Genomic DNA, 10,526 nt, shown 5'->3' with positions numbered 1-10,526 from the left:
GGCTAAACTTTGTACGGGACTTCAACGAAAAATACCTTCCACCCATCGTCCAGGAGAAGAGAGAGGACGAATTCATTAAACTCCGTCAGGGGATGTTGAGTGTAACTGAGTATGAGACTCAGTTTACAAAGTTGTCCAAATTTGCTCCCGAACTGATAGCTACGGAACAAAGAAAAGTACGGAGGTTCATACAAGGACTGAACGTGGAGTTACAAGAAGCCTTAGCGGCGGTCCAAATTAATACATTCACAGAGGTTCTGGAGAAAGCCTTGAGGATAGAGACTGCTAGGGCACAAGTGAGAGCTTTCCATGCAAAAAGGAGAGGTGCGCCTGGTGGAAGTCAAAGGCAAGGACAAAGTGATTTAGATATGCCAGCTTCTAAGTTAGGTCGAGAAGATGGTAGTGAGAAAATTTCAAGGACGGTTAAGGAAAGTACTCCAAGAGGAGCTTCGCGTGGCTGGGGCCAAGCAAGAGGTACCTCACAAGGAGGTCAGACCTCAGCCCCTCAAGTATCTTGTGGGTACTGTGGGTGTAGACACCAAATTTTTGGTGTAATTTCATTTACTATTTATTTTTAGTTTTTTATTTTGTCGTGTTAGTTTTATTCGATTTTTAGTTTTAGTTTATAGTTTTATTATTTTTAAGTTTTTAGCATAGAATTTCTCAAAATGAAAAGGAAAACATTCAAAAAAAATATGTTTTAGTCATTGCTTTCTTGGAAAAAATGAAAAATGATAAAAAAGAAAAATGAAACAAAAAAGATGGAAAAATGGCCATTTTTGTTGTTTTTAGTTGTTTAGTTTTTAAATTATTTTCATTATTATTATTATTACATGGTTTTTGTCAATTTGTTATTATTATTATTTTATCATTTCTGTATTTATTAGGGTGAAAGTTAAAAAAAAAAAAAAAAAAAAAAAAAAAAAAAGAAACGCAACTTGCAAGCTGCGTTTTGGTCGCAGCTTGCAAGGAAGGACTCAGGGCAGTTCCTTAACTGCAATTTAGGGGAGATGGCCGAGAGAGTTTAGGGTTGATGTTCCATATAAAAGCCAAGAGAGGTTGATAGCCGCAGGAGGGAGGTTTTTCATCAGGCTGAACGGCAAAAGAAAAAAAAACAAGAGGAGAAGAGAGGATAGGAACGGCTGAAAGCTAGAAAGAGAGGAGGAAGCCAAGAGAGGCGAAAGACATCCGAGGGAAGTTGGAAAAATCTAGGGGAGCAACGGCAAAAAGGAAAACAGCGCAGGGGGGATAACAACGGAGAGTCTTGGGAGATAGAGGGGGAGCTAAGTGAGTGAGAGAGAGCTACGGCTGAGTGGAGAGCTTGGGGGGAAAAAGGAGAGAAACGAGTAGTAAAAAGAAAGGTTTCAGAAAGGGAAAGGATGGCCACGGCTGGAGGTTGCAGAAAGAGCGCGACCGGGCCTTCATTGACCTTTGTCTGATCTTCCTTCGAACCTCTGTAAGGATCATTTGAGCTTTTCTGGGTCATCCACACGTTCCATTCCTTGTTAAGGTATCATATTCACCTCTTATAGTTGAAAGTTGCCTCCTTTAATCGTTCGCTTGCGTTCTTTTGCTGTTTACTGGTGCTGCTCCGGTTTCAATATGATTGAGGGTTCTTATTTGGGTCATGAAAAATCTGAAGTTTGGATAATGAATCGGTATTTTGCATGTTTGTATTTTGGTCGAAAAGGAATCGCAGAAAAGTTTCCAACTTGGATTGATTTTCATCCAGAATTTTTTCGGCAGAAACAGCTCTATAGTGGGGTTTGTTTTAGATCGATTTTGTGTCACCAATGTTTGTTTAAGTTTACAGTTTCTGTTCGTATGATGAACAAGCAGAATCCAAACCAGGCATGAAACTTTGAACAAATCTGTTTTGATGTTTTCCTTATTTGTTATTTATCCGTTTTTGGTTGTTTCTGTAATGTTTGATGCTGGATAGGATTAAATGAAGTAAAATGGTAACTTCTTTATGAACCTGGTTTGCTGTTGGTCTTATACGTGGGTCATGTTAACAGTGGTTGAAATGTTTTCTCGGATGTTTTAGTTCAGCATGTCAAGTGAATGTTGATGCTTTCTCTGCTGCCTTTCTTTTGTTGCCTCCTTGCTAAAATTGATGTTTGGGATATGTTGTGTGGATTTGGCAGCTAAATTTGAGTTATTGTGCAATCTTTCATTTTGCGTGAGTCAGAGCTGCATTTTTGCAGCAGAGTTTACTGTAGAAGACCTCCTTAGCTGCCGAATCTTGTTTAGAAAGCTTGGTTTGAATTGCATAATGTTGCCTTGAAAATCTTTGTACAGATATCTAGTATTTTGGTTGCTTCATGGTCTAAGTGTTAGCATGTTTTATTGGATGTTCTGGTTCGATGGTTTGATGGGCTGAGGTGTTAGCATGCTGGTTTGATGTTTTTTCTTCTTCCTTTCTTGCTTGGAATACTCTCTGTTAGATCACCTAGTGATGGATAATCATGCTTGGGGTCGACAATATGGATTCATGTGGGTGGATGGGCCAACAATGAGTTTTGTTTTTTTCCCTTTCTTTTGCTGGTTTGAAATGCGCATGGCTCAAAGCTGCCAAAGCTTGCGGCAACAATTTGCAGATTTCAGCTTTCATTTGCAGTTCAAAGTAAAGAAAGGAATGGTTCTTCTACGTAGTTACATGCATTGGAAACAAAGGGAGAATTACAGTCCAACCCCTTGGCTTCTAATTAATGTTTCCATGGCCCAAAAATCTGGAAATTTGAACTAATTTTGCCCTCTTAAGCTTAATCCTCTGTTTGCATATTTTATGTGATTTCTGGATAGATTAATGCTGTGATTTAATGCATAATCAAAGCTTAGTATTTTTTTTGTTGATTTTATCATGTTGGGTACCTGTGAAAAGGTAATTTGGGTTGAGAGGTTATTTTGTTTGGGCTTAAGGAAGTGATTTAGTTTATTATGTTGATGTTTTGACTTGGGCTCAGGAAGATGGAGCCCAACATATCTGATTGGGTTTGTAAGTATGGATTTAATTTGTTTTGTTTGGGTTTCTGGTTTGGGTTTGAGAGGTGAAGCCCATCTGTTCTAATTGCACTTTGTCTGGGCTTAAAGATAGGCTGGCCTGCTTACCTCTTAGGGTTATCGGTTGGGCCAGGAAGGATTTTGGCCCAAGAAGTGAATAAAATAACCCAATAGCCTGGTCCATGAAGAAACTAGAAAACGATTTTTGCAAATCAGTCCCTGAATTTCTCCTTAACTATACTGTGGCCTTGGATGTCTTCAATTTCTTTCAATTCGGTCCTTACTTTAATTGCAAATTAGGTCCTTGAACTTTATTTTTCTTTAATTTTGACCCCAAGACTTTATTAATTTTTGCAATCAAGTCCTTTCTTCTTTGACTTCTTAAATGTGGGTTGTTGACATGATTTAATTGATTCAAATTCATGTTTATTTTTTATCCTTTGTGATTATTTGCCAAATAAATTGGTACCTTGACCATTTCTTTTATTTTGGAGGATAAATAAGTTGATTTCACTCCATTAGAACTTCATTTCAAAGGCGGTATAATCTCTTTTACCCTTTTTGTTTCTCTCCTATGTGGACTAATGTGCTAATTGAAATTTGCATGTCTACTTGCTTTCCTAGCCTCTCCTTATTTCCTTTCATTTATTGCATTTACTTAAGTTATTCTTTTAATGAGGTATGTGTACACCTCTTGGCTTGTAATAGATAGGGCTTTGGCGAGCAATTTGGTCCATTCTCCCTCTTCCCCCTTTTGTTTTAGTTAGTGAATGTAGTAAGTTCATTAGCTTGTTTGCATGCCTATGTGTTACTTGTTACTTGCTTTATTAGGGCCTTGCATCTAGTCGAGCCTGCTAAATGTTACGTGCTACGTGTTTATGAGTATTTGGTATATCTACTTGCTTTCCATAGTGTGGATGAATGGAATGGATGAATGTACGTCACCACACTAGTCCAACGCTAGTTGTGGCTTCTTTTATCGTTTCCACTAGTCCAACGCTAGTCGGAATTCATAGGATGGGCTAGTCCAATGCTAGACCCAATAGGTTCTTTTTTCCTTTTTCATTCAGTGCATGATCACCACATATCACGCATTTTTCCTTAGTTTATCATTTGGTATGTTCCTCAAACTCCTTCCCCTTCACTTTAGGACTTGCATCTCATGCTAGTTAGGGTTCATTTGCGTGAAAATCCCCTTAAATATGGGATATAGACGAGTGTGGCTTTTTCTAAGCCTTAGCACGCTTGTATCCTCTCTATCAAAGGGCAAATTGAGTCACGATTTAGGTCTCCCCGTACCCATTATGCATGAAATTCCCTAGGTTCATGCATTCACTCTATCATTACACTTTCACTTTCTCCCCTCATTTGCACACGTACACCTTTATCCTTTCACTTGCACACGAACATTTCTCCCCTCATTTGCACACGTACACCTTTATCCTTTCACTTGCACACGAACACTTCTCCTCTCATTTGCACACGTACACCTTTTTTATCCCTTCACTTGCACACGAACACTTTTATCATCCCTTGCACACATGTACTTCATATTATCATTTCACACACCGCACCTTGCCCACTCACGTGCACATTTCCATTTACACATTCTTATCTTTTATTACCTTTTCAAACTCTTGTCCTCACATTGCATACATGCATTCCATTCATTTGCATTCCACTTGCATTATTCGTGACTTCTTCGAAGGATCGTTATTGGGCTTCACAATTAATGTGATTGGCACCACTCAACCTTTGAAGGGAAATTTCTCCCTAATACCCCTAGGTCTAGGGTTTTGCATTCATGTAGTACATCCAAATGTAATAAATTCTTTGGTTAAAACAAGAAAATCTTTGATTAAATCAACGCAACTAGCCTTGGCTAGGTCGAAGGGGTGCCTTGGATTTTTATCCTTGCCTTCCCCTTCGTCAAATGTGACTCCCGAACCTTTTTCGTTGGTTTACGTGGACTAGGAGTCGTTCAAAAGGGTTTTCTACTTTTTTTTCCTTTAAAAAATTCACTTTTTGGGTGACTTGGTACACCCTAACTCTATACCAAGTGGCGACTCCATTTTTCATATAAAAAACCCTTTTTGAACTATTTTTCTTGGGTCAAATCGTCGCATTTTCAAACCCCCATTTAGACCCATTTTTCTTTTAAATCACGATTCATTTTCCAATCATCACAAAAATACATTTTTTTTAAACCATTTATTTTATTTATTTATCAAAAAATGGGGCGCGACAGTGGGAAGGCCAATCATGTGGAGAGTGATTGTTGGCGAAAAGCGGGAAAATGTTTATGGTGTGGTAGCACCGAGCACCAGCTTGCAACCTGTCCCCGTAGATCACGCCTAAACCCTGAACAAGCAAGTGTAGGAGGAACTAAGCCAAGAGTGCCGGCTAGAGCGTATGCCTTGAACCAACAGGCAGTACCTGAACCAACAGAGATAGTAGAAGGTACGATTCGTAATTTCTGTTGTTTAACTAAGTTTTGGCTATAGTGCGACCTGAGAGCCGGAAACGAATATATAAGGAAAATACCCTACGTTATTCGAAGTGCATGAATGAATTTCGAGGACGAAATTCTTTTAAGGAGGGGAGATTGTAACATCCCGAATATTAGGAGGTTGTTTGTGAAGAAAATATTAAAGTGTATTTCTTTGGGGTTTGATTTAAAACCTTATTTTGTTTTAAAAGACTAGAAACCCTAAAATTTTAGTCAAAAACCCTAGTTTACTTGCGACTAACCGGTTTTATTAAATGTCTCACATTTTAATAGAAACCCTAATTTTAATTTCTGAAATTGTAAAACCCTCACGGTTTCTTAAAAATGCTCTTTTATTTGGAAATTATTATTTATTAAAGCTCTACTATCTAATTATTCCATAATAAGTGCAAATGAATCTAGAAAGTAGGGTTTTACTCTTTGTTTTCAAGATTTGAGCAAATTAGGGTTTTAGCGATTTTTCCGCCGGATGAATTTTCGGTACTGGCCCAGGATCAATTTGATGATTAAAAGTGACCTTTAAGTGACAAATAATATGTGAATAGGAGCAATTATATAAGGTTAGTGAATGGGAAGTAAAAAACCCTAGTACGGGTGTTTTTAAGAAAAACGGCGCGAACCGGCGGGTCCCGCGCACTACCGATTGAACGCACCGTTTGACCATCATTTTTCTTACCAAACAAGCTTATTGACTTTTGCACAAAATATCTTCCTAATTTGCAGCTGGTTTGACCGAAATTATAAGGCTAGAAATGTAAGGGAAGAAAGAGAAAAATTTGTGGACAAGATTAGTCCAAGTGTTGGCCAAAAATTGTGGACACAATTAGCCTTAATCTTCTTACTTCCTTATAAGACAAGTTAAGCTCCATTTCCTTCATTTTTCTGCTCCATAACCGAAATAAGAGAGAGAGGGAAAGACCAAGAGAAAAACTTCTTCATTTCTTCTTGATTCAAGCTACAAAGTGAGAAATCCAAAGAACTAAACCGATTAATCTTGTCCTTGAGTGGTTAGTTAGTGTTTGGTGGTGAAAGTTTGGAAAGAGAAGGCTTGGGCTGCTCTTTGTAACCTCTATTCAAGGTAAGAGAGCTTATCTCTCTAAGTGTTGCTTTCAATTTTGTTAAATTAAGTTTAGTAGTTTGATTATAGTGGTGGAATCATGGATGATTAGCATGTTTTAGAGGTTTTTCCCCAATTTATTTGATGAACTAGGGCTTATGGAAATTCTGCCCAAATTGTTGTAAGATGCTTATATGTTGCAATTGAGGTTTCATAAGGTGTTGTGGGAGTGATTAGACCAAGAAATTAAGGAAAGTTCCACTAAAAACTAAAGATTTCAGATTTCTGGAAATTCTTGCTTACATTCTGTCCGAATTTTTATCTGTGTGTTAGAGGCCGAATTGGCCTTAGGTCAAAGACTAAAAGTTGTAGATAATGACATTTTATAGGTTCCTACAAAATTTCAGCTCAATCGGAGCAACGTAGGATGTGAAAAGTCCAAAATACCCTTACTGTTTTAAATATTTCCCAGCAGTCCGTTTCATCAGTTAAGTCCAGTTTATCACGTTTTTTGACTAGGAGCCGTACTGATTTAGCTCTGAGCCAAAACATGAAAGTTGTAGTGTTCTGAAGTAGCTTTAAAATGCCTCAAAGAACACCTGAATTGGACTTTTGTACACTGAGTTATGACCATTACAGTGTTCTGCGGTTAAACATCCGACGAATTGGTTTCTGGTTTAGTAATTCGAGAATTTGACTGAGTTACATTAGGAACTGGACTAAGTGACCTTCATGAATGTTGTAGCTCTGTGTCTTAGCTTCGAAACGGCATAGGTTTCGTTTTAAACCGATAAGCGTAGCCTCGGATATGTTATTTCCGCATTTGTACGTCAAATCTGTTTTGAACTAAATTGAATTTCTGCACCTGTACTTAATATGATTCTTGTTATTATGATATTGTGAGCCTATGGAACGGCTCTTGACATGAATTGCTGATTTATATAATGTTGGGTTGTGTTTGAGAAAAATAATGAAGCCTAAAAGGCTGGAAAATTAGGTAAACACAAAGGGCATGCTGCCCAAATTTACGCTCGAGGACTAGAAAACTATATTAGCGACTTGAGTGAAGGTTAAGTACTTATTACTTGAACTAGCGAGAACCTTGGCCACTATGTTTCTTGAGTGTTATACGTTAGGACTTGGCCGAACTTGTACCCTTGAGAAATGAAATAATGATTGCTCGAAGTACGTTTTCCTTGTACTTTCGACTCGCATGACAATTTCAAGTATAAATATTACAAAGTTTTATCATTGAAAAAGTGAGCAAGTATTTCACGAGTACTCTCCAAGTGAATTTCTATTTATTGATTCTTATTGAACAAAACGTCTAAGTTTCGAATCTTAGTCATGTTTCAAAGTTCTCAAACTGAGTTTTATCGCAGATTTGGACTCCGAACCCGGAGTATAACCTGAAAGTGACCAGTAAAGGCACTATATCTTTTGGTGAGTGTTTTCAAATACCGAATTGAACTTGATACCTGAACTTGATACGTGACCAATATGATTACATGTTATATACGTGAATTGTTAGGGCAAGAGTGTACTTTATCGCACTTGCCCTTACGTGATATACTTGTTTATTGTTGCAATTGACTTGACATACTTGTTTATGATGCGCGCACTTCCTAGAATTCCAGAAACCCTGTGGCGAGTTACTCTAGTCGAGCCGGCAAGGGGCTTGGTCGATTGGGTAACGAACCCTGGGTCTCTTGTATTGTCGAGTGGAGTGATATCTCCTCGACTAATCGGTATACTCGAGTATTACCACCCGTGTTTCTTGAGGATTTTGGGCCCAGTTGGGGGTTTGAACGGTGGACGGAGAGTCGTGTAAGTGGTGTTCTACTGGATTGGTTACTTACTTGAAAGTTGACGGAGTGTCAGCTACTACGTGATCAAGCTTCTGGTAATGCAATGGGAATTTGGCTCCTGAGAGCCATCCGTATCCTTATACTTTGGAGTGATTATTGTTTATTGGATTATTGTTTCTTTTGAAAAACTTCTACACTCGCTCATTTTGAGATTGCTACTTGACGTGTTATTGCTCACATTTATGAACTCTTCATGCTCGTTACTTTGCTATATCGAAAACTTGTACTTATAAATAATGGTCAATTTGCTATTTGGAACCTCACTGGGTTTTTAGCTCATTCCACTCCATTTGTTTTCCTTTCAGGGGTACGAGCGAGGTGTGAGATATGTAAAGTCTAGCATAGACTAGTTGTTTTGACTTTTGACTTGTACTCGCGCTGTTACTCGAATAGAATGTTTTGTATTTGGATTGTATACGCCCTGAACCAGTTTGAGTATATTGAGGCTTTGTACCTCGATTTCTATCAATGTAAATTATAAGCTTGAATTGCGATGTTATTTATGGTCTATGGATGTCTGCACGTGATACGAGTGAATGAGTCCTGGCGAGAGCTGGGCAGGCGGTCCGCCGAACCCTCTGGTACGCCTTAGGGGGAGATGGGGTCGTCACAACCTTAATTACACGTAAATCGAGGTTCAACTTGCCTTTTATTATGTACAATAATATTTGAGTTTTTATCTTGAAAATCGTAAGCAAAACGTTTAAGAATATCAAAAGAACAAAGAGTTTTTGAAAAACTCTATTTCTTTGGAATTGGAAAATTTTTCAGTTTTATGATGAATCTTTGAAAAATCATAACTCGCTCGGTATAAGTCGAGAATTGGAAAACTTTATACCGTTGGAAACCTCTTAGAGAGACTATAAGTTCCTAGAAGACACTTTTCCATGAATCGAAGTGAAAAGTGGTCAAAAATGAGCTTGAAGACGCAGGGTCGGTTTTCATGGCAGAATTAAGTTGGATTTCGGCCAACTTTGAAAATTCGGCACGATTCACACGTTGCAAACCGGCCTCTGAAATTTGCAGCTCAATTAGGGTTGCAAGTGAGGTGTATGACAAAACAAGCGGATCAAGAATCGGAGTTTCGAGCACCGAGATACGGTAGCTCAAAGTTGGGCAAATTCAAGACTGGAGAAAAATTTCCAGATTTGAACCTCTAACTTTAGTAATTCAATTGGGTATCGAAACGAACTTGAATTGGCACCAAAATTGGCAGTATTTTAATACTATATGGAAAGTATCTTTCTATCGAATTTCGAGGAAAAATACCTTCGGCAAGGTAGTTAATTAGCCCACCAAAGTTCAAGAAAAATCCTAAGGCAATCTGCCTTTGACTTGCATTTCCCAATTTCCAATCGTCTAACCAAGAAAGTTATCCAACCATGGTTCATTTGTGAAATAAGGGTCTAAGATACACCCATAATATCTTTGGTAAGTGTTTAATATCAAAAACATCAACTAACAAGTTCACTCCAAGATTTGGTTCCAAACCAGTCCAAACATTAGGGTTTTCCAAAACAGAGCAGTCCACTTGTTTCAGTCACAAATCAGTCAATATAGCTCGAAATCGAGCATGGCTTACGCCGTTGGAAAATACATTCATAGGACTAAAATATCACAGAAGAAATCATTTCCAAATTCGGCACCCAACTGGTTCAAATTCGGGCATCAAGTTGCTGCCTGACCACTTCATTCCAGACGAACAGAGCAACAGGACAGCGAACTTAAAACATTTGGTTCGGCTTGCTCACAAAGAATCAGAACGTGACTTTTATACCAAATTAAAGCTAGGAATGTCTAGTTTCAAACGCCACCGACGGCAGATGATGACGACATCCGAGGACAGAGTTATAGCCAAAATACTACTGCTGGTCGGAGTCATACGCGAATCAGTTTCCAGATTTGCTGGTTTCTAAAAAAAATTCATTTGCCCATTCAAACCTCGTTATTTTTCAATGAAATTTTCCACACCTCTAATACATCATATAAGCATCGAGTTCAAGCCATTAGTTCATTAAAAACTGGCCTTAAAATGGCCGAATAAAACAGGGGTAGAATCGGAAGTTTTTGCTTCTTGCACCCAATGAAG

At 38.3% G+C, this 10,526-nt stretch overlaps 1 long non-coding RNA gene across 1 annotated transcript; it reads left to right on the top strand.

Moving 5' to 3' along the window:
• Nucleotides 1–6,240: 6,240 nt before the first annotated feature.
• On the top strand, nucleotides 6,241–8,925 carry LOC140006359 (uncharacterized). Its single transcript, XR_011813978.1, has 3 exons — nucleotides 6,241–6,590; nucleotides 7,952–8,012; nucleotides 8,743–8,925. It is a non-coding gene; the product is annotated as an uncharacterized lncRNA (long non-coding RNA).
• The last annotated feature ends 1,601 nt before the right edge of the window (nucleotides 8,926–10,526 follow it).

This window comes from Coffea arabica, chromosome 1c (genome assembly GCF_036785885.1).
Source record: "Coffea arabica cultivar ET-39 chromosome 1c, Coffea Arabica ET-39 HiFi, whole genome shotgun sequence".
Lineage (NCBI taxonomy): Eukaryota > Viridiplantae > Streptophyta > Magnoliopsida > Gentianales > Rubiaceae > Coffea > Coffea arabica.
This window is presented reverse-complemented; position numbering and strand designations above follow the sequence as displayed.